Source organism: Acanthaster planci, linkage group LG05 (assembly GCF_054643075.1).
Source record: "Acanthaster planci isolate LZ-2023a linkage group LG05, COTS_SCS, whole genome shotgun sequence".
Taxonomy (NCBI): domain Eukaryota; kingdom Metazoa; phylum Echinodermata; class Asteroidea; order Valvatida; family Acanthasteridae; genus Acanthaster; species Acanthaster planci.
In genome coordinates, this window is record NC_141781.1 from 13,870,384 (window position 1) to 13,893,162 (window position 22,779).

A 22,779-nucleotide genomic window follows, 5' to 3' on the forward strand; every position below is an offset into this window, starting at 1 on the left:
AAGGAGGCCGAATTCTACTGTACAAATTTTGAGAGATGATAGATTAGGGTCTAAAATGAAAACATACAAAGTTTCGTTCAGATCAGACTAGGGAATATTGAATTATGGGACAGTAAATTTGGAAAACATTTGTGCATGTTCTTATGGGAATGTCTCCCTAATGACCCATTAGCGGTAATTATTATTCTGATAGTTATATTTGCACTGATCCGTCTAAATTAGGGAGTAAAATTACAGCACAGCACAGCTTTAAGTGAATGCGAAAGGAGAGAAATATCAAAGAAATGACAGTTGTTTTTGTCACCGATGTAACCGCATCTTACATCACTTCGTTCCCTGGACCCCCGTATTGCCTTTCCGTTGGGGTGTGGAGAGTCATCAACCCTAATCAGACACGTCATCTCCTTTAATGATCAATCCATCAGCCCCCCCCCCACCATCCGACGGAAGGGGGAACCTTCACTCAAGTGTCTGTGTGTGTACCGTGTTTTATGGGCCAGGAACTTCGAAGCCCGCACGAACCCGGCGTGCCGGAGAAGCCACGCCGTCGCGAGGCCATTGGCCCTCTGATTGGACTGGACCCCCATATTAGCCGCGAAAGCACCCGGGACAACTCGGGAGTCCGTGTCTGCCCCCCCCCTCCCCACGAGCTGTCTAGGCCACGACTTCAAATAATGGCAGACTGTTGAAACGATGGGAAGAGGAGAAGGGTCTGAGTGCAGCTGCGTCTATACTTCCATCGATCCACTCACTAATCGATTAAGGATTAATTCTGCCGATTTTAATTGAATTTTAAAAAGAAAGCCGCAATGTCGTAGTGATACGAGACATGACAACGTCAGGACAAACTAATCGGGTTTTCGTGGCGTTTCTCCAACAACTGTTTGGTCCTCATTTTAGGGAACGCAATCCTTTATACCAGAGCAATACCACATCTAGACAGCAGTTTGATACTAACAGACGTGACTGAAATGCGAACATTGAATTCAAGGATCTAGTCGGGATGGGTAGGGTCTGCACTAATGGCAAAGTATTAAAACAACGACCACTCTTCACTGTTCGAGGGCAAGGGAAAATGTTTAACGGGAAGGTAAAGTTCATCTTCGGTATCACGACAATAGAAATACGAACAATGAGACAGAAACGACGGATATTAAAGAAAAAAGCATGGGACAAGATTTCAGTTTCTATGGACAGTTATACACAGTTATGTAAACCGCAACCTTATTCATCATTAAATGGTTTCCCTACCTTTCAAAGATAGCTTTGTACGTTTCTTACGAACGTATTACATAAAAGTTGTCCATGGGTTTCAAAGGTATAAATGTTTCCATATATCCACTACACGTTGGCTCTCGATCGTCTTGGGCATAATGTATATTAATCATGGTTGGATTTAAACCCGTGTTTTTGTTTGTTTTTTGTTTGTTTTTGTTTTTTCTTCAGCAAGCCTGTTTGTTAAGCAATTCACTTAGACTAGTTAACCCGTTTGATTGTTCTAATTTCCTTCTATGTAGACAACAAAATGGTCATAGGATAAGCTTCTAGAGTATCATCATCAAAGTTTTGAAGTCTCAGTTCAAATGAAGCGAGAGTTTTCTTCATTATAATAGAGCCGGAAGTGAAGCTAGTATAGTCAAATGTTGAATCCAAATACCACTCCAGTAGGCCTACCTATCCAACGTTTTTAAAAGATGGGTCAACTCAAGTGGCACTCCGAGGGCTCCGTAGCATCTAGGTTCAAGGCACAGTAACCAAAACGATTCGCATAGTGCACAGATTCGTCTCAAAGTCGGGCAATTAGCACAGGGAAATAAAACAGTCAAACACGTATTGCACTATCATAATCATATGGTGTTGTTCAATTTGTGATGGGGGATATGTCACCCCCAGTTTTCGATCCAAGAAAATGAATATGCTCAGTATCACCCCCGTGCAATCAATTAAGATACAGAACTTGTCAAAAGAGTAACTCACTAGACCAATTGTGTCCAGTAAGTCACGTGACCTATACTGGATATCAAATATGTACAAACACGGGTGTCTCCCGTAATCAAAGTGTCAAAAGTGTAATTAATTTTAATACCAAATAGAAAGCTGCCGGTTCGTGAAGTACTCAGACTACTTATGTGCTGAGTGCTATACCAAAAATCGGCTTTAGTTTTGGTAAACAACACCCAAAACACACATTATATGGGAGGATGCCATGTTTATTGATATTATACCCACTATAGCTCACGTGATTTAGCGGGCGCATTCGGTCTGTTCTAAAATCAGTGTAAGATTTAGTGGTTCTATCAGAGAGGGATTGCAGGATGGGTTTACCATGTCGATGTTAAGGTACCTTTTTCATAATTTTGATAACTTTTCCACAGTCCAAATTATTCTCAACCATTACACTTAGTATCAATTTAGGGAGCCAACCATACCCTTCACACGTCCTCTCTTACCCTCATAATTTTATTATATATAGGTGTCATTGAAAAAAGGAGCTAAACAATGAGATACATGACGATAATACCAATGAATTGCATAGCATCGCGGAAAAAAGCGAATCCGGCGAATCCTTCGAAATAGCCGACGAAACCCATTCTTACTGGGAATGTCTGAAGGACACTGACGGACTGGTTTCCAGCTCCCTTCCCTACTCTTACCCTCACCGGTCATCCTCCGTTCTCCAATCGCCAACTTAGTTTCACACCATTGTGCGCGTGCGCGTGTGACAAAGCAGAATATTGTTTTGTCTGATGGTACTTCGCTTCACCTCGCACGGCCTATACCTTGCGGTACCAGGCGAATCACTTATTCTGTCGGGCAGAAAGATCAAAGTCCTGGGTGAAAAAAAGTGTTCGTATGGGTAACATTTTCACAACTGTTAAGTAAAATGAGACACGTTTGTCTACATCAAGAGAGAATCGTTACGGTTGAGTCATGAGGCATCGCCAGGATTTTTCCAGGGAAGGGAACAAGTGACCCCACCCCAACCCCATCCCTTCCTGGTGCCCGTGGGTTGGGTTAATCTGTTTACCCAACAGTTAGGTGATTCACGTGGTTCCCAGCGTTGGGGAAAAATATGTTCAATGATTTTATAGAGATATTCCTTGGGTAAAGCGTTGGGGAAGGTTTAATCCAGAAATTCCTGTTTCATTTGTAAGTATTCTGCAGATATTATGTATATTTGATTGATGTTCAGTGTACTTATTTAACTTGGTATATTTTGTCCCACTAGATGTGTTTTAAAGTTTTGCTTTCATCGTAATAGCAAAATGGGACAAAAAATAAATGGAGTGCTAAATTTAAAAGTGTTTTCCCAAAATCGCCTAAGAAGTAGGATTAAACTTTGATTCCACTTTTTTTTTCCGTAGACAACGGAGCAGGGCGTGAACCCCACTCCCATTATCAACCCCCTTGTTTCCCGAGAGCTATAGATCCGCCTCTTGTTCAAAGCTTCTTGATACCGTTCACATGGTGTTGGAATCACCAAATGATGAAATTAAGGTACCTTGAAAATTGTGTGGTAGCCTTAGCATATACAAAATTGTGCGTGTTTCATAAAGTTGATGGCGTCTACAATGAACGCCAATTGAAATATTAAAAACGTGTCTGTGGGTTTTTTAAGTAACTTAAAACCAGTGTAGATATACATATAGACTATAGACATATATATGTATATAGACTGCGTTAGCAACATGCAACTAAACAAAAACAACAAATATGTCACTATCCTACGTGAACATTCATCAAAACCTAAACCAGCAGAAGTGATTCACCGTGGTTCCTTTTTGTCTGATGTTCCTCTTATCCTGCACGTTGGCACTTCCCCATTGCATTACTTAGTGTGAAGACTAGGAAAGGGACCAGTCAATCTTGCCGAAGTTTTCAAGGAACAGGTTGACGATGGCCGCGGTGATTATTTGTCGATGCAATCAGCGGCTATTTAGGTTACAAGCCAACTTGCCGGTTCTCGAACTCTGTGTGACTCACGAAGGGCCTTGCCTCGGTGTTTTCTTTACTTGAAACCGTAGATGCTTATTTAGTTCATATTGATGCAACTTTCTCCCCCATCTCCAATATTCTCTGCCCATCACGATTAGTGGCGAGCCAAAAGGAGGGAAATTACCGCTAATGCGCTCAGATTAAGCTGTGAAAGACGCGCGAGAAATATGAATCGCACTCGATGCGTTTTTGATCCGGCACTCCCCGGCGTACCTGCGCTCGCCGATCTCAAATTCTAATCACCAGTCATCAGCCTTGCGTACCACCCGGAGACCCCATCGCTTCCAAGTCCCGCGAAAATCACGTTCGCCGCCGGTGAAGCGACTCGGCGTTCCTCGGCTAATCACTGGGGCAACTTGCCCCTCGCTTACCCCCCTTCCATCTTCGTGGCCAGCAAACCATCCACCACGTCCAGCACATTATTCTCAGGGCCTGATGGCGGATTGACGGAAAGTTTCTCGGCGGGCGGGGTTAAGCCCTTCTTCTCCGTCTCCTCTTTCCTACCGTCTTTGACGGGTTGTCACCAAGTCCCACTTAAGACGGCGCTGGCCTGAACTGAGAAGACCGCGGCTTGATTATTGCTCTATCAGCTCCGAATTGGATGGTCCATTTGTAGGGGCTGCAGACTGAGTAGTTGGCTAGAGAGAGCTGAAAAGTTCAGTAACTTGGGTGGAGGGGAAGAGCTGTACTTTTGACGAAGGTGGTTGACGAAGTGCGAACCTTGCTTTTATAGGTTAGTCTCTTCTCAAGAACACCGTAGAGAGGAATAGGTAGGAGAATGGTTTCTCTTTGCAAAGTGTCTCGCATAGCGACATGAGATAAGTCGGCACTTCTCTTTGGCGGTCTTGAGAGTGCTCCGAGTGTCTTGTGCCTTGTGAAACTTGGAAAAGGCAAGAACTCTCATGAAGCCCAAGAAATACCTTGATTTCCCAAACCAACGGATAAAATCAAATAGAAAGATGCCATTGATGTTTGGTTTACAATCAAAACTTTAACCTTGGTTGTTGTGGTTTTGGAGGGGGGGTGGGGGCTGTTTTGTGTTGTTTTTTGTTTTGTTTTGTTTGTTTGTTTGTTTGTTTGTTTGTTTGTTTGTTTGTTTGTTTGTTTGCTTGTTTGTCTGTCTGTCTGTCTGTCTGTCTGTCTGTTTTTGTTTTGTTTTGTTTTGCTACATGTAACATTATTTTGGAGCAACGCACCAAATACCAAATACAGCAGGCACGATGTAGACAAAACAAAATACATACCCATAGGTTTTAAAACAGTGAAGTATAGTGAGTTAAGAAAAGCCTGATTCATAGAAAATGAATGAACACAGATGTTTTCAAAGAGCCATATTAATTCCATATTACGTACTGGTTCGTCTTAATGAGAGGGAACCATGAGACATGGTAGTTGGTCCGTAAGAGTAACTGATTCCTTCGACCATCTTCGATTTTTGTGTGACCTATACCAGCGAGATGTTGTACGAGTCTCCTGCTAGGTGCATGTGTCTATAGTTCTGAAACTGCCCAGTGGGATCAGCGACGGGTCGGGTGTTGTCTTGCCGCTACAAGGCCGTGAGCAAGCGTTCATTTGCCCGCCAGCGTGACTGGAATGTCCCGCTGCTCTAGACGTGAAAAGGACGGTTTTTTCCCCTCTCTTTTCCTCTCTTCTGACATAAGATTGGTACTATTGATAAGCTACGTGGTTTGATGTAAATTAGAAGACTGTGGCCTGGGGAGCAAGGATTGTAATGCAAGGCCAACTAAAAGACCAGAATTGTTAATGTTCGGGTTTTGTTTCTTTCTTGGGCATAACAGTGGCATAAAAATTGTGCCGTAAATTTGGGGGATAAGAAAATGTTGGGGATGGCTAGTCTGGACATGGAAATTTGAACGGGTCTGACACCATCTGAGACTATATGGGGCGATGTCCATGATAGAGATGTACATCTGTAGTGTATTACATTCCTGCAGAATCTTACTTCAGAACGGCATATTTATGCCTTTTCTTATTGTTCTCCCTTTTTGAACGATATTGAATGCATTTTAGTTATTGAAAATTCGAATAATTCTTCACAATCTGAGTAATTCTTTTTCTCACCACGAAAAGTGGGGGTGATTCAATAGCCACCCCTCCATCAAACCTGTGGGGGAACCCTCATGGGATTTACGCCCATATCATTTCATTCATAAACAATGTCGGGTTTATGCAAATGTGCTCCTGGTGAACAACAATATAAAGACAATACCTCACAGACTGTCTATAATCGTTTTTCAATTTATTTACCTTGTTGCGATATTTATCAATAGAGCTCTAGAAACAAGAGATTTCGTCAGACGTTGTGGTCCTTTCATTGCCGAAGTAAGGTTGTGTCGTTTACAAAAATTTACAAGTTTTCTCTTTACCATTGTAAATTTGCAAACACCGTGTAGTCAGGCGGTCCGGAAACAAATGAGAAAATAATATGGCAGCCCTCTTTGGCTGTGATGTGAGTCCACAACCTCGTGCATTTTTCGGTTTTGGCCTTTACACTTAATCTTCTCCGACGCAAAACTCCACCAACGAAGTCACAACAGCAATTTAAAGCTACGGTAAACTCCTCCCTTTTGATTAGATTAATATTTTGTCGGTTGTTTACATTACCAAACAAAACGAAATCTCAGGGGTCATTATCAACCATGTATAGCATAGCCATTACACTTTAGTGCCTATTTACCCCAGGGAGCAGTCAGCTAGGGCCATTCTGCTGCATGTAAAACATCGACGTACTTCAGGCTACAACCTGACTTCCCACGGTCCTTTGCTAGCTGGACGTGGCTAGGGCTATACTTCGGGGTACCTACATCTGATGGATGAATATTGTCGGTTTTCAATAAGTTAGGTAACTGGACCCTTTATTATTCTCTGAGAATTTAAGACATAGAGGGCCTGAGACACAGCCGAAAAAGGAGGTTTCTGAGATTTTCTGCAATTTGATCTGAGAATGACCTACATTGGCCATGGATGCCATGGTTAAGGAAACGTTCAGAAAATATGCAGTCGTTAATTAAGTGACAATTTACCAGTATCACCTAATCTTGATTACCACCCTTGGGTCCAATACAAATTATCCCCAGATGACGAAAGATACTTTTTTCGAATGATGTTCTCTTTTAAAACGGTTTTGCGTCTGATGGGTTGTTTAAACAATGTAAACAAAGCTTAATAGCAAATTTATATGAGCAGTCCTTCAACCATAATGGTGCCTATTTTGCTTATGTCATGACAATTTAGAATTAGGATTTTTGTGACAGACATAAATAAACATTTGATGAAGGTTTTCTTAACAATTTGAGGATTTTGCAATTTCAGTACCGTTTTACCTTGTACGCGTAGATAACTGAGGAGGACTCGTCATCAATATTGAATGCCTGAGCGCTAACTACGCGAACGATAATCTCCAGAACAAATGATCTTTTCCTGCTATTACATGCTTTTCTCGACGGTTGCCATAGCAACCCGCTCCGGAATATGACCAAACGGAACATTGTAAGCATTCACCTAATGAGAGTCGAATGCAGCCAGATTGCACATTCCGCAATGATCCCGCTAATTTGCGAACATTGAACCCGACGGTTCATGTTGCTTTAGTGACACAGTAATGAGGCTGTTTTCGTCTTCTTTTTTTCCCGCCTAGAATCACGCATAGATTTCACAAGCAGGGTGCCTATCATTAACAAAACAGAGATTTACTGGCGCCATTTCTTTCTCTTTTCTGCTGTTTTTCACGTCCATAGTGCAAGTATACGGCACTGCCAAATCGGCTGGCATTTTATGTGACGTCCATAGTCTCTGTGTCAACGTGGACAATTAATCATGGCGTTAAGATTGCATGCGATTCACCCCGTGTTTGTTTTGCACCGATGTATTTCGCCTTGTATGTGCAACCGTCATCTGCCAATCATCTTTCAGAGTATATATTTATCCTTTTTGCTTGTATGATTTCTTTGAAATTTCTACGTGGCCCTGGGATACACTTCCTTCATTTAAGTCATGAATTCTGCATCATTTCTCCGTTCCTTCGTCTTGCCCGTCCACACATTTTGCGTCAGTCTCGTCTTTTAATGCAGTATGATTTCAGGATAGCGTATGCACGTGGGTATTTCGACAGTTCCAGCATGAGGATTTCAATATATCGACATGTCTACTGCCTATGGCCTGGCATGCGTTTGTCCGTGCACTCACTGTTTGTCTGTGTGCTTGGTGGTGTATCCATCTGATTAATTAGAATGTAGGCCAATGAGATAAGACATGTTGCAATTTACAAAAAAATGTTATCAGTGTAGGCCTGTAGAATTTTGATTTTGCACTTGGCTTAGCCTTTCCGTTATGTTGCATCAGGACTGCAGTGAAATTAAGCATTCAAATGGTTTTAAGTTGTTTATTTTAAACAAAAGTTAATTGTCGTATAATTTTACTCATTGTCATTTTTTTTTGTATTTTTGTTCCAGACACGTAAGATAGCATTATACCTTAAAAGAATCAAACAAACGAATCCGAAACAGATTAAACATGACCAGGGTTCTTTCAGCGTTCTTTGTTTCAGTTGTTCGTAAGATGCGATCCATGAAGATTTTTTTTCTTCCTGTGGAATGTTAATTGCTTGATATTCTTTTTTTCTCCTGTAAACTGTCTCAAGTATTTATTTGTAGGTCTCATTTTCTTTGTTGTTGACATGGTTGTTTACCCCTTCTTAATTTTACTAAAAACAAAAACCTACAATAACAAAAAGCTTGTACTGCAGCAGTAGAAATGAGGGATTGTTGCGTGAGCAGTAGGTAAAAACAGAGAGTATCGACGGTTTGGGTGGAAATCCAAAAACACTGACGAGAAAAGGAATGGAAATGCTTGCTAGGGATTATCTTGAAAAATAAATTTTGTGAACTTTTAAATACTTCGTTTTTTGTTGGGGTTTTTTTGAGGGGGGTTGTTTTGGTTTTTTGGAAACATTGTGCACGTTTTCCTCAGCACTCGGCATTACAACCAGATTTTCCAAGATGTAGCTCGACAAGAATATTTCAAAATTATGCAACTCCTCATGACTTATGGCAAAAGAATCGGAGAACCCAAGCACTCATTGGTGGAATTTCACCTTTGGTATTGCTAGGCACATAATTGTGGAGTAGTCATTTTATTCGAATTAGTCGGATCTATTCAGCTGAAATCTAGTCAGCAATTGATTTCAAAAGTGATGAGAAAAGTTCTCCTTTTTAAGTGGCAGAATTATAAAGTGGAATTTTGCATAGTCAAATTTTTGAGTCGTAGCTTAGCTGCAACCAGAAGCAGGCTTTTGAGCTAAGAAAACATCCTGGCTAGCTCTGAAGTCGTCAGCCGTGTCAGCAGGGAGATGAAAAATCGCGGACTTTGCCACTGAAATGACAGCGGCAATTTGGTCTAACCGCTCCGACTCGCATTCCATGACCCGCTTTCCAGCCCAAACCAAGGAGATGGATTGCTCCTTCGCTTGACAACTCCGGCCCACGGAACGCTCGGGCCGTGGGACGTGTCGGCACGCGCTGGCTGAGGGAAGCGAGGACCCTGCACCGACCGCGTGACTCCCCTCCCCCTCCCCCTTCCCCCGGCATCACCCACACCCCTACTGCGTCACAACCGCCACACAACTACCGACCAACCGCAAAGCAGTAGGGGACAAATGAGCCTGCAGTGGCCGGCCAAAAAAATAAACAGAAATGACAGCAGGCCTATGTCGTGCCAGCTCATTGGACACACGAACTGTTGATATATATTTTTTATATATTTTAATTAACATAAATAATTAACAGCGGTGTCAGGTTGTGGTGCAGCTGGGTCGGTGGATGTGCAAGACCCCGCCCACGACAGGTTGTGATAGGCGAATGTGCCGGGGGGATGGTTCAGATGAGTAGAAGTTTAAAGGAGAGCTGATACAAGGTTTCCTTGCCCCTACTCTACCACCGCACAGATATGACATTTTACCCGGTGTATGTAATGCGCAATAAAAAGCGGTGCGCACTGTGATTCCGCCGTGCATTTATTAATGTGCTTGGGGTCGGGGGTCAAAAGTGCGCAGACATTCTTTGCACCGGAGTCAAAAACCGGCACACGGCGCGCCATCGCACGAGTACTGCGCTGTATTTTGCGGCCAGGTTTTCGGGAGCAAGCGAGTCTTGCCAAAGTTCGGCACCGCAACACACCGTGAGGACGGGGCGCTACAAGGGCTCTCATCTTCGTGCTGCTGAATTTCCGCTAAACATCGCCGTCGCAGAGACCCGCGAAAAAAAACCGGAGTCCGGGGGATTTTTTGGGGGCAGCGGACAGGAGTCGCAAAACTCGAAGACACACCGTGTCAGTGAGTGTTTCCCTACCGTGTCAAGGCACCTCCTGCCCCGCCGACATTTGACTCGACGCGCTGGGTTGAGACGGCACCACCTCGGAAGACAGGCACCTCGGCGACCGCCACCAGCGACCTCCTCCCCCCAGAACCGCACCTAAGGGGGTGCCCGCTCGCTGACATCTCTTGTTCAAAGGTGAGGTAAGGAACTATGCAGCATTATACTATTGTTGTCTGTTTGTCAGAGGGTTGATTTTGCGCTTGTCTGTGGCACACACACACATGCGAGCCCGGAATCTGGGGCACACGTAGCGCGGCGTGCTGTTTGCCTATACGCCTGTGTGTATTTGCTAAGTGGCAGGTTAGGGCGAGTTCACTGCCACGGTTCATGCGACGGTGCCCGAATGTGGCGTTCGTTACTGAACTACTGTCATTATTTAATCATGCAATATGGTATCCCTGCTATTGTTTGGTTATGCGGAAGATGATATGCGGGCAATATAGATCGGCGTCAGAGCTACATGCATACTTCAAATAAATCTCCCCGAAACGGCATGTGCTTAGTGTAAGCTGCGAGTGTGGCCTGTGTGTATACGTTAAAAATGTACTGGGTCACAGGCTAATACAATCATAGTCAAAACATCAACAACGTTAAGGTCCCGTTTAGCTATCATCTTATGCGCAGAATCGATATGTGATCCCCATGGCACAGCTTCACCTTATTATATTACACACTGATGGTATTTCTGTGCAGTGTCTCCACAAACAAGCAAAATGCAACGAATCAGATTTCCAAATGAAAAGATTGTTATTTAATTACGTTACCTGAACCACAGGAAAACACTTTGTAACTCTGAATTGGCCTCTCACAAATTGTATCTCAACACTCAACGTAGATACACGGTTTAATGACGAGAGTCGTTTTCATGTATTCTCTCCAGTGAAGTTCATTTAAGCACCGTTGGTGTTTTTTTTAATGAAATAGACATATATATATATGTTTGTAAATATATATCAGTTGTAATTATTATAAGCATAGTTTTAGTCATGTTTTACCATCTTTAGGACAAATTGAAATATAAAGTTACGAAGTTTGCAAGATGTTTTGAGAATGACCTCAGATTTTGACATGAAGCGTTTTCCCCTTCTTCTTTTGCACTTATACCCAGGTCTGTTCTTCAGACGTTCTTAACACAATCCACGCGGCCCGTATTTGCAATAATCAAGCTAACATTTCAAAGGTTGAATTATAATTAAGGATACCAACCGGTTGGTAACGTAACGCATAAGAACCATTGCAGTGGTGCTGTGTGCTCATTGGTCGCCTTTATCATCGTAAAGCACATGTTTTTAATTTAATTGAAATGTGTTTTGTTGAAGTACATGGCAATGTAAGGTTCTTTTCCTCTGTTTTGGGCAGTTGGACAAAAAAGGCTGTTTCTTCATGGGCTTACATTCTCTTGGCATTTTTCAATAATATTAGGAGCATTTCCAGAGTGTAGACTTGTTAAAACGCACGGGCCTATTATGCTGTTCCCTCACACTTTGTTCAGCCCGAAACATCCGTTTCTACAGAAACATGGCCTCACTTCTACCAACAGAAAAGAGCGGGATATTGAGGCCAGGGAATTTGGCAAAATGCCACCAAAGGATGTCAAAAGAATCAACCACAACTGCCGAACATAAAAAAAGAACATGTGGAATTTTTAAAGTTATTTCCTGGAGATACAACACAGGATTTTTTGATGGGATGGTGCGGGATTTCAGAGTCGGAGGAATAGTTGGGGCAAATAAAAAACTTGTTCTTGTCTATATTTAGGGCGTGTTATAGTGTACTGTTGCCTCAAAGTTCGGATTAAAAACTCTCTAATGGGTTCATTCAGGATCTGTGAGATAGATAATACACAGATAATAACAGTTCTTTGAAATTAACAACATCCATATGGATAAATAACGCATGTTTGTTTACCCTTTCGTATGTTCTTGAGAAGGTTTCAAATGTTCTTAAGGTTTTTTATCATTTATTGTTAATTATTCTTATTTTTCGTCAGAATTTTTGCAAACCATTTCCAGGGTAATCATGTCACTGTTTTTTCCCGCGTAAACGACTCGCACAGCATACCCTGCAGGATCGTTCACACGACTCCATGCACTAACTATATTGTCAGGAAGTCCGGGCGGGAAATGAGCTGCACAAGACGTGCCGGCGGTGTCACCACCATCACTAAACCTCTTCCTAGTTGACCTAAAAACAATAATGGCAGGGAACAAGCCTTCGCCATTTTTTTCTCCAGTTTTAAGGCCAAATCACACCCAAACTGCTCACCGACCTATCATATACCTAAGCCCATTGAGCTCGAGTTTAACCTGTTCCAGTTTTAGACATGCCTTCCATTTTCAAAGAAAAGCAACAACAAAACAAAATTGTCGACGAAGATGTCCACTTGCTTACCTCTATTTGTAATCCTTCTATTCTTTTCAAAAACTCCCTTTTCCCAAAATACGTTATATCGTATCACGAAGGTAATGATTCGTGCAATTAAGAAGTGGTTCATGTTATAAGGATAAACCCTTTTCTCTAGTTAAGGCCACCAAATGGTCTCAGAATCATTATTGTTTCCGTTTTCAGCTGTCATTTTGATTATTAAAATACTTGTCAGCCCTGAAATTCTCAATAATGCACGGTAGGGACCAGAATAAGAAGCATTTGACTAGAGAGTGTGTTGCAACAAACTTTCTCCATGGCTTTTCTTCTCTGTATGCATAATAGACATACCTTAGATTGTTTCATAAAATTTATCGGCACTGTGATGTTTAAGTAATCGCTGGTTTTGCAGATCACCAAAGATTGTGTCCTCTCCACAGTCACGATTTAACCAATCACATGGACCCTTTGAATGATGTAATCACGCAAATTTCAAAGTCACCAATTAAAACAACTTGCCCCCAAGTGATTTTTTTCTTTCGGCGTCAGCTTATTTGTGCCGAAGGAGATCAGTTTTCCATTGAAATAGGAAGGGACATAATGACATAAAAGTGGACCTGAAAGAAAAGCAAGATCTACACCAACTAGTGACTATATACGTAGTAAATGTTATGGGTGCAGACGGATAACGACATCAGTCACACGGGTCCCATACTGGAAAAGATTAATTGATATAAACAAATGAAAGACAATGACGGGCTTATTGTAAACAGCAGGTTGAATAATGCAATCAACACTAATGCTTTCCTGAGCATTAGGATTCGGGATTTATCTCCAGTTTTGAGGCAAAAAGCACTGTTAAAAGAATCAATTATGATCAACTGCAATGACTTTAAAATATTGCGACAATGACTATGATAAGGTTTTGGCAATAAGGTTTGACTACGTGGGTAACGCATACGAACAGTTACGGGAATACCACCAGCGGGGAGTGAGACGAAAAGAACATCTCGAGCGGAAAACTAAGTCCGCATATTTTAGTGCTGAGAAACATTGGCGGTGCAATGGTCTTGTTTACTCCAGAGAGTGAAATCTTGAACGACCACAAAATGCAGTGGGCTTGTCCCATCTTTGAGCAGTTTTGCCACTCGGACCAGAAAGCTGGTAGCCGTGTCACCAACAATTGAGAAATTACCACCCACCGTCCCTGCCCTTCCCCCCTGAAACTGGGTAGGCTGACGCCCCAGAAAGATAAAGGGGGAACGCGGTTAATTGGTCACGGTCTGATAGGACCTCACTGCCGGGGTACTGACTGGCGGCGCCGGGGCGCTGCCAGGGCGGGCAGAGCGAGCCCGAGACGGTGTCCTTGGCCGTGGGAACCGGGAGCGGGGACCCATCATGCGTGCCTGGTCGGTGTAGCCCGAATCACAACCTCTCTCTCACGCTGCGTTGCCTACTGGGAGAGATTTCGAATCGGGCTTGGCACGCGGGAAGACTTGAAGGAAAAGAATTAGTTCCTGCTTCGCGAAAACACGAACCCTTGATGCTGCTTTATTTACGGAAGTCCTTCGCTCTTAATTGAAAGATTGTGGGCTACGAACGAGTAGTTATTATTCTACCTCTGAATGGTGTTTCAAATTATACATTAATCCTCGATCAACAAAGACGCTGTGCAGATCATAGGCTGCAGGTAAATGTCATTGGCTCGTTCGCTTTACGAGAGAGTGAGACAAGTTTCTTGTTATTTGTTATATTTTTACAGGAAGGTAGTGATTGCTCGTCTCCAAAATCTTAATCACTTTCGGCGTCTAAACAAAGAAACGCAGAAACACAGTACCAGAGTATTTATAATCTGTCGATATAACATTCCTAAATCCAGATACAAATTATCCTGTACTTTTGTGTGAGTCATCACTGACCTTTTGCCTGAAATAATTATTAATTCACCGTTACTAGCTGGGGTGCCAAATACTTATTCAAGTGACAAAAAAATTGACGACCTGCAGAATGCATTTCAGTTCCAATGCCAGGAGCGTGGGTTTTCATTCCAGTCTAACATCGGACGACACAAAAGCCTAATGTCAAACCGCGAAGAAGATAAACGACATTGAAAGAAAGCTGTTTAATTAGGTAATAATCATTCCACTTAAAAATCCAAGTCTTTAAGGCGACTCACTGGTGCGGTCAGTTCCAGCGTTCGTGTGAAACAAAAATTGTAATCTAATTGGTCCGGGTGTCGTTAAACTATTTGACCTGGCAATTGGCGTTCCCCCAACTGTATCCCGTCCAAGATTGGCGGAAGGGTCTTGCGAGGAATCGAATTAGAGAAATTGGCCCGGAGATATAGCCATTCTTCGGACTGTGACCTTCTGTAGGCCGAGTATACACCGCGGAAAAACGTTTTTGCTATACAGCAATTTCACCGTACGTTGTCAATTTTCCTTTTTATATTTCCACAGGACCTTGTAATGTCGTTATGTTTGCATTAGGGTTTGTTTAATTGCTCTCATTGTGCACGTATTGTGAATATTGACTTGTTTCCTTTTTACAACGAAAAATCGCATTTATGTTACTTAAGCTCTGTACGAAATCGTTACTGGCGTATCTCTAAGTGTTTAAATGGTTGACTAAGATTAGATATCGACCGTCGATAGGTGGCGGTATATAATTGGTATGTACATCTGAACGCAATCGTGTGTACAGTGTTAGACGTATGGGTGCCCGAGCGAGACGAGAAGAAACCGTGCATTTCTCCCACTCATGAATATCATAGTCCACAACAAACTAACAGTCAGGATCATTTCAGTATGCATGGGGATCATACAAACAAGTAAGAAAACTGTATCGAGACTGCATTTATTGACCAGTCAGTAGTTGAGGTTGAAATCTTGAAATTTTCATGATTTCAGAGCCATAACAATACCTTTAATAAACGTAAGGGTATTTCCACGTGAAACATTTCTGCCTCATTGTTGCCACTCAAGATCCTTGGCAAGCTCAACCCTTCAAAGCGCAGGCCCACTTTCATGCGCAGTAACCCTCTTGCCTTGCGCGCAATGATTGGACAAAAAAAAGTTCACCCCGACATCCCATCACTTTCAACTCCTCAGACTTTTGAGCACTGCCTGGGAAGGTGTGGTATATGTACCGTTATATGCCCCTACAAAAAAAGTGAAAACAGTTCTATACGAAACTTCATATACAGTGTCAATTTCTTGAGGCTGCGACATGCAAATCAGTGTGAACCTTCCGATGTTACAATTTGTACAGTTTGCCTTGCAAGATGAGCGAAGAAGAAAGTCACTGACTGAAGTCACTAGTACCGTATCGGGGGAAATCCAAAGTAATGGGGTACTCGAAAAGTTACATTGATAATGTCTGCATTCTAATTTGTCGAATTACAGAATAAGCCTGGACACATGATGAGTGTATAGATATTGTCAAAATCAGCCACCTGAACAATTAACCAAATAGATTCAGATGAAAAGCCCAAATATTCTGCATTTGTTGCAGACGGGAATCTCACAGTTGCTTTTCCTTCTTTTTTCTTCTCGATGCTTGGGGACGATTCATACAAATTGAACACTGGAGTCTTATACGACGTTGCCCTTCCTCAACACGATGAACAAACAAGGTCATTAATCTCTGAATTGTGGATATTTGTAACATTTGGTTAATCGTTCAAAAAGACAGATCAGCCACGTCTGACCCGGAGAGAGGTGGGCGTTTGAAGACGCATTCAAACTAATCCAGTCAGAGGGGATCAAGGATGTTTGTTACCATTTGACTTGTCTTTGATAGTGAACAATATGTCTGGAAAATAAAATACGATTGTAACTGGAAAATGAACGAGTTCCATTCATTGACAAGTGTCAAGGCAATGGTTCAATGCATATGTGGTATTCTTATCAAGATTAGTTTTTTTTAATCAAAATTGAGTATTTGTTATTCCATTCAGATATTTTTGTTTCAATGAGATTTTTTTTAATTGGAAACAGATTGGCTTAATTATCTATTCCAAAGCAACAAATTCAGCTGTATGTCTGTTAATTTTGTTTTATTTATTTGTTTTAGTTTTAAGTAATTTGATTGACATAGTGGCAGTTAATATCCACCTTCAATATTGTTTAAGTCCAAGTAAATTGGATGCAGTTTAGCACCTATGTGCACCTATAAACAACCTTAGGAGCTGCAGGTATCAAGGGTAATGTATCAGGGTTTAAACTGGACCCTTAGTTTTGAAAAAAACTATGAGTTCCGAGGTATTGTTTTAACCACAATCTCAGACTTAAGGAGGAGTGAGTGGAAAAACACATGCCACCAACCACGTGTAATTAAATTTATTTCATATGTTATGTGTTGGTACAGAAGACTGGTACTTTACCTTGCTGGAATGTGTGGAAAAGGGAGTCTCGTTTCAGTGGGTTTATTTGTTCTCTCGCTCATGTATGGTCAATAGAATGAATAGAGAAGTGATCCTGGTTTGTTAAAATTTACCTTATTACGAACATTTTGTTACTTGCTCTGGTTTCATTGCATAATGACCAACAGTTCTAATTCCAGTGCAGTACTTGTAGAGATAACAGGTATGTACGCTGATACTTTACCAAATTACTTAGAGGTGGAGTCTTTAAACGAAGTCAGATTAAATCATGGTCCTTTAAATTCAGACGTTGAAATCCAGACGCAGGTGTAAATCAAGTGGCTTGAATTGAGCTTCCTCCAATAAAAAATGCTGCCAACCCCGATTGTGTTTTTACACATTTACACCAATACATAGGGCTCACCGAAGGGAATTTGCCATGTAATATTTTTAAAATGTGCGAAGCTTGGAAAAGATTTAAACCTGGTGGGAAAAAAATGAAAAAAATTCAAAATTTTTGCTTTAGTAAAAAAAGTTGATTCAAATCAGCACTTTTCCAAGGTTTCCACTGAGTCGAACAAACCATATTGTGTTTTCATGTATCGGTCCTTAAAATATCTTGCTTGCTGAGATTCAAGCAGTTGACTAAACAGCCGGTGTACAGTGTGTCCCTAAAATAAACCAAGCAAACATTGTCTGTTTTATTACAACTAACATGGTTTCATATAGTGCACTCTCGACTCCATGATGCCTCTTCATTTCATCTTATTTGCTCTCGACGATCCTGAGATATGCCCCAGTAAACACAAAAAATCAGCATCGACTTTTTGTTATTTCAGTGAAGTCTAGTGATCAGATTGTTCTACTGTCTGGAAGTCGAACAGTTTAAATTGGAACTGAGTTCTCTTATGTAAAGCAAGTCATTTTTCCACCTTTCAAATTTGATGCGTACCCCGTGCCGAAAATGTATATGATTGACGCCGGGATGAATGGACCTTCTAACGGCCGCGATTCAAACACGGCTTGTTGGTTATGCAGACATGAAATTCATCTGTATTGCTCTGACGTTTTTCAAGCTTGTCTTAAGCCAGATAAATTGTTTTTATGCAAATCTGCGGTCCGTCTGGTGACATAATTGTCTGGGTAAAAGGTCTTTCATCTTTGGAATAAATGGCGGTTAAATAACCTCTCGATATAAAAGACCATAGCTGTTGTCGGGACTGAAGTCAACAGGCTGGTCACGCTATTTTTTCTATAGTGTGGTCTGGCTTGGGACTCTGACCATCCGTCTCCAGTATTACCTGTCGAACACATCAGGTGAGTCACTGTCATTTCTATGAAATGACTCAGGTGTTTGCTTGTCCGTGGACAATGTTATTTTGGCTAGTTGGCAACTCCAACCCTCATGACCACCCTGCCGAAGAAATACCTCCAGGGTAAGCTCTGCCGCGCTATGTAGGCCTACATCGGCTTCGGGAATCATGTTCATGCGACAAACTTGTTTTTGTTTGTGTATTTTATTTAATGATATTCCCATCGACTTAGAGTAAGTATACTTCTCAAACCCCACACTTTTGATACTACGTGTTTCTCTTAATAATGAATGTGCAGGTATTTACATGTACAGCATTTCAGTAAACGGAGATGTTTTCCGAGGGGGAAGTTCGCAGGGGTTTTCTTTATCAGCTGAAAATCGGCAATCATTCTCAGGTCTAGTTGACCGATGTTTATTTAATACGGCACGTGACGCTGGTGAGCACGGACCTCAGGTTGTATTCAGGATAGCTTTCAGAACAGTCACAGCACAGTCGTTAAAGTAGCTATATGATATTTAGCACAAACAATACTAAACAGAAGCAAAACAAAACAAAATACAAATTGTCAATCGTTGCTGACCTATAGTTGATTTTTTTTCTGTGGTCCATGGGTTGCTCAAAATATCAACTCTCGTCCCCCCCGGTCAGATTGTACCCAAATCGATAAAACGGCAAATTTTACCACTTGCCCGTCAATTATACAGCGCTTAACAGCAAAGCATTGCTGCGTGAACTGAGATAATTAGACGTGACCTGTGATAGGGGAGGTACATAACTTCGAATCCAAATCAAATCACGGTGTGCCACATCGGTATCTCTCACGCGACACAGGACATTCTTCAGTTTTGACGACATCGTAGAAGCAAGATGTCTTGTAATTAATTCATGTCTGATAAAGCTGGGGGCCTCGGAACAATGAGGAAGGTGCACGTTGACTGAATCAAGAGGGCTATGATATACATTTGAGCCATAGCCAATGAGTATTCGGGGGGCTCACGTGCCTTAACGTTAAAGGTGCATTTAATTGAAGTGTTTTGTAATGTACGTCTTTTGACTGTTGTACACTTTGGCAAGAGGAGAGTTTCAAAACTGACATGAAAACCCGCATTTCGTCTGGTTCTCCGCATTTTTTGTTTGCCTTCATCAAACAGTGGGGGAGGGGAGGGTGACAACCCCCTTGAAAGGTTGGAGGTCTATTGGTCAACCCCACAACTTACAGATCGACGCCCATGCTCAGTAACTCTGAATGTAAACGCTGGCCTCTGGAGGGAGGCTGAAGCCTCCGGTCCCACCTCGTAGGAAAGGTCTCAGGCTCCTGACCGGTCTGTCCCTCGGGTGTATACCTCATAACATTTGAAATTCTTAAATGTATGCAACTTACACGCCGAAGCTCAGCAGCTTGCGACACCCCCACCCCACCTCCTAAAAAGGGTGCATCCTCGGATGCCCTTAAGATATTTCAATATTTCGCCCTAGTTACGCCACTACAATTCGTAACATTGAGACTAATTTCCCTCGTTCGTTCTTTTGACTGGAGCCCTCACACAGGGCCAGGGGAAATGCTGCTCTGCTACCTTTGCCATTTTCCAAATTGCGACTTGGTCTCTGGGGTTGTACCTAAGGCCCCAGAATAATCTTCAGATGTTTACTTTGCGGGAAACCGAAAGTACTCTAAGATTCGCCCCGTCTGAAACATTTCAATATTTCTATATAAAGAGATGTTGTTTTAAGCAGCAACGTCTCAAACCAAGGGGAATAAATTTTATGAAATGCATGAAGCCAAAAGCTGACCGGAAACGACGCCACATTTTGAAGAATCTGTCACGTGGTATATGTAGGTCGCTGTAAGCCACAAGTCTTTCTCACTGTTTTCTGGACACTACTCTAACTGCGGTAAAGAAGAGGTTGTGAATTTTTACTGACATAAGTAATGTTGTGTCACTTGTAGCAAGTTCAGGTCAGTTCAGAAGTGTTCATGTTTTTGTTTCTTTTCTTTCTGTTAAATATTGCATTTGAGTTATACGTGACGTCTCACACATTAACACTAAGATCACTGGTGATCAAGTAAATGAATATTGTGCTAAGTTTTCTCATCCTTTTGAGGGAGGGATAGGTCTTCTGTTTCCTGAAGTGGTCAGGAAAACAAGACAGCAAATATTCACTTCTTTTACTTCCGTAAATGTAAGTTGGCGCTGTATACAGATTATGAATGCAGTAGATAATAGGCAATTCATATTACCTGTCCGATGAAATAATACACCGCCGATCATACCTTATAAAACACAACTGAGCGAGGGTCGACTCCCTGGGGCCGAGGAAATATACCCTGGGATCGAGTCAGTGTCGCGTGTACATTTCAGGATGCCGTTTTCGTCTTTGTGGCCTGTGATAATGGGCATGCAACCCGACGTCACAATAATGCAGCCTCACGTCATGATGATCTTTTTTTCCTCCTAAGTGCATAGGTAATGCCTCGAAGTGGCCCTTGACAGTGGATACACGACACCAGGCCGTGATGAATGCAACAGTATTCCAGAATCATCCCATATTGTCCACGCATCTGTGTTTTCCCGGGGCCAGTATTCCATACAGGTCTATTCATTGGTTGGGATACTCGATAACGGTCCAACGACTTATTAATGCAACATGCTCTCCTAATTTTCGCATAACTTGTTCAGTTCATCTAGAGAGGCCTACTGGGGTGACATATTAACCCACAATTTATCCACACCGTGCGTATTATTTGTTTGTAATCTGCAAAAGGGGGTACAAAACCTTGCAACATTCTCGTGTCTCGGACAGTAGACACTTGACACGGGTGGTGTATCATTCGAACTGGCCCTTAATCATCTGGATATCTAATTGTCCACAATTAGAAATGAAACACGACCTGGTGTGAGAAAAATGCATGCATTTCAACTAATAACTATCTGTCACAACGATACTAAGCAAACATGACAACGCCCAAGAAATTTGGGGCCTGGTAGGAAGAGATTCGTAACTTAAGCAGGGGTATGTAAAGAGTACACGAGACAAAAATCTGTGTATAAAACAGGAGTGAGTTGACTCTTCACGTTGTCATAGTGGTGACACAACAGCCTCGAAATCTTTGTAAAGCAGAGTTGACAGCGAAACCAAATTAAAAACACGTCTATCCAACATTGGTGATGCTTTTGAAATTCTTGTTTTTTCTATAGCTAATCATTTGAAGAGCTCCAAATGTTTTACTTTGTTTTAAGAGTATTCTTCAACTAGCGAACTACAGACGTGCGTAAGCAAACAGTAGTTTGCACACAACACCGCGAGTTCAAAGCTGAGAGTGAATCATCAAAGTCTTCCATCACCGTACTTTTGGTATTCTTTAGGTCTGTTTCAGTCATGGCTCAAAGCATATGAATTTACTTTTGCCCCCACAAACCAAGCTTGCAGAAACCAGTTTTTACACAGGCCTACTCCTGCTTTTTTGGGGGGGGTGTTGTTTTTTAAAACTTGCAAAGATCAGGCTAATTAATTAAATGTGAAAAAAGGAGAAAACCCAACAAAACTGGCCATAGAAATAACCGTAAATGCTCACTTGTAATCGACATAATTTCCATTTGCAAGTTGTCTGACAATTTCAAGACAGGAGTCGAATTTTGGATGTAGTCTACCGTCTACTTCTCAAAGTCGGGAGCCTTTTGAAAATATGGTGGCAATTTCCCCTCAGTACATTCCGATTATCATATTGCAGTCCACTCTTTCAATGCCCACAGTGTGTTAACTGCCTATGAAGTTGTAAATAGGCCTACACTGACTTTGCGGGCTTTTAAAATGCGTAGGTTGGTACGCTGCATCATCGGTTGAGTCTCAACCTATCTAGTTCAAACGTTGTGCCATAGATCATGCACACCGTAAGTCCCATCGAGCCTATTTTCGTAATTTTGTAAGTTTCAGTGCTCGCTCGTACACCACTTCACTAAAGTGTGAGTGAGCTCTTCAACCCGCATGACTTTCCAGGATATTGACTCTGCTGAAATTTTTCCAAAAAGTGTGCTTCTGGGCTGGAAACTTTTGCAGTCCCGAATCTCGCTGGTGCCGTTGGTCCCGTTGGCAAGATCGTGCGGGCTGGATAGAGAGCCAGATGTTAGCAGTATGTCAGTAAACATGGGCGTTCACTGGTACAACTCATTTCTGACTTAATGCGACCAGGGCAAGGGATGGGAACTGTCCTGTGGGAGACTATCGAGCGCACCTGTCAAATGCTGTGAGAGATATATTACATGTGGCAGATCTAGCTCCGTCTTAATTGGCTCACCATTTTCATGTTGTCTTCGTCATCGTTAGTATTGTCATTTCCGTTGCTGTTATT

At 42.0% G+C, this 22,779-nt stretch overlaps 1 protein-coding gene across 3 annotated transcripts in view; it reads left to right on the plus strand.

Moving 5' to 3' along the window:
- Positions 1–22,779, plus strand: part of LOC110987311 (nuclear receptor subfamily 2 group F member 1-B-like) — a 70,237-nt gene that overhangs the window by 15,321 nt on the left and 32,137 nt on the right. The window contains exon 1 of one of the 3 annotated variants that reach the window (XM_022249935.2): positions 9,986–10,528. The exons of 1 other annotated variant lie outside the window; for it this stretch is intronic. The gene's annotated coding sequence lies outside the window, so the exon portion shown is untranslated. Of the gene's footprint in view, positions 1–9,985; positions 10,529–22,779 lie in introns of those variants that run through there. One more of the 3 variants, XM_022249933.2, reaches the window with a different exon arrangement.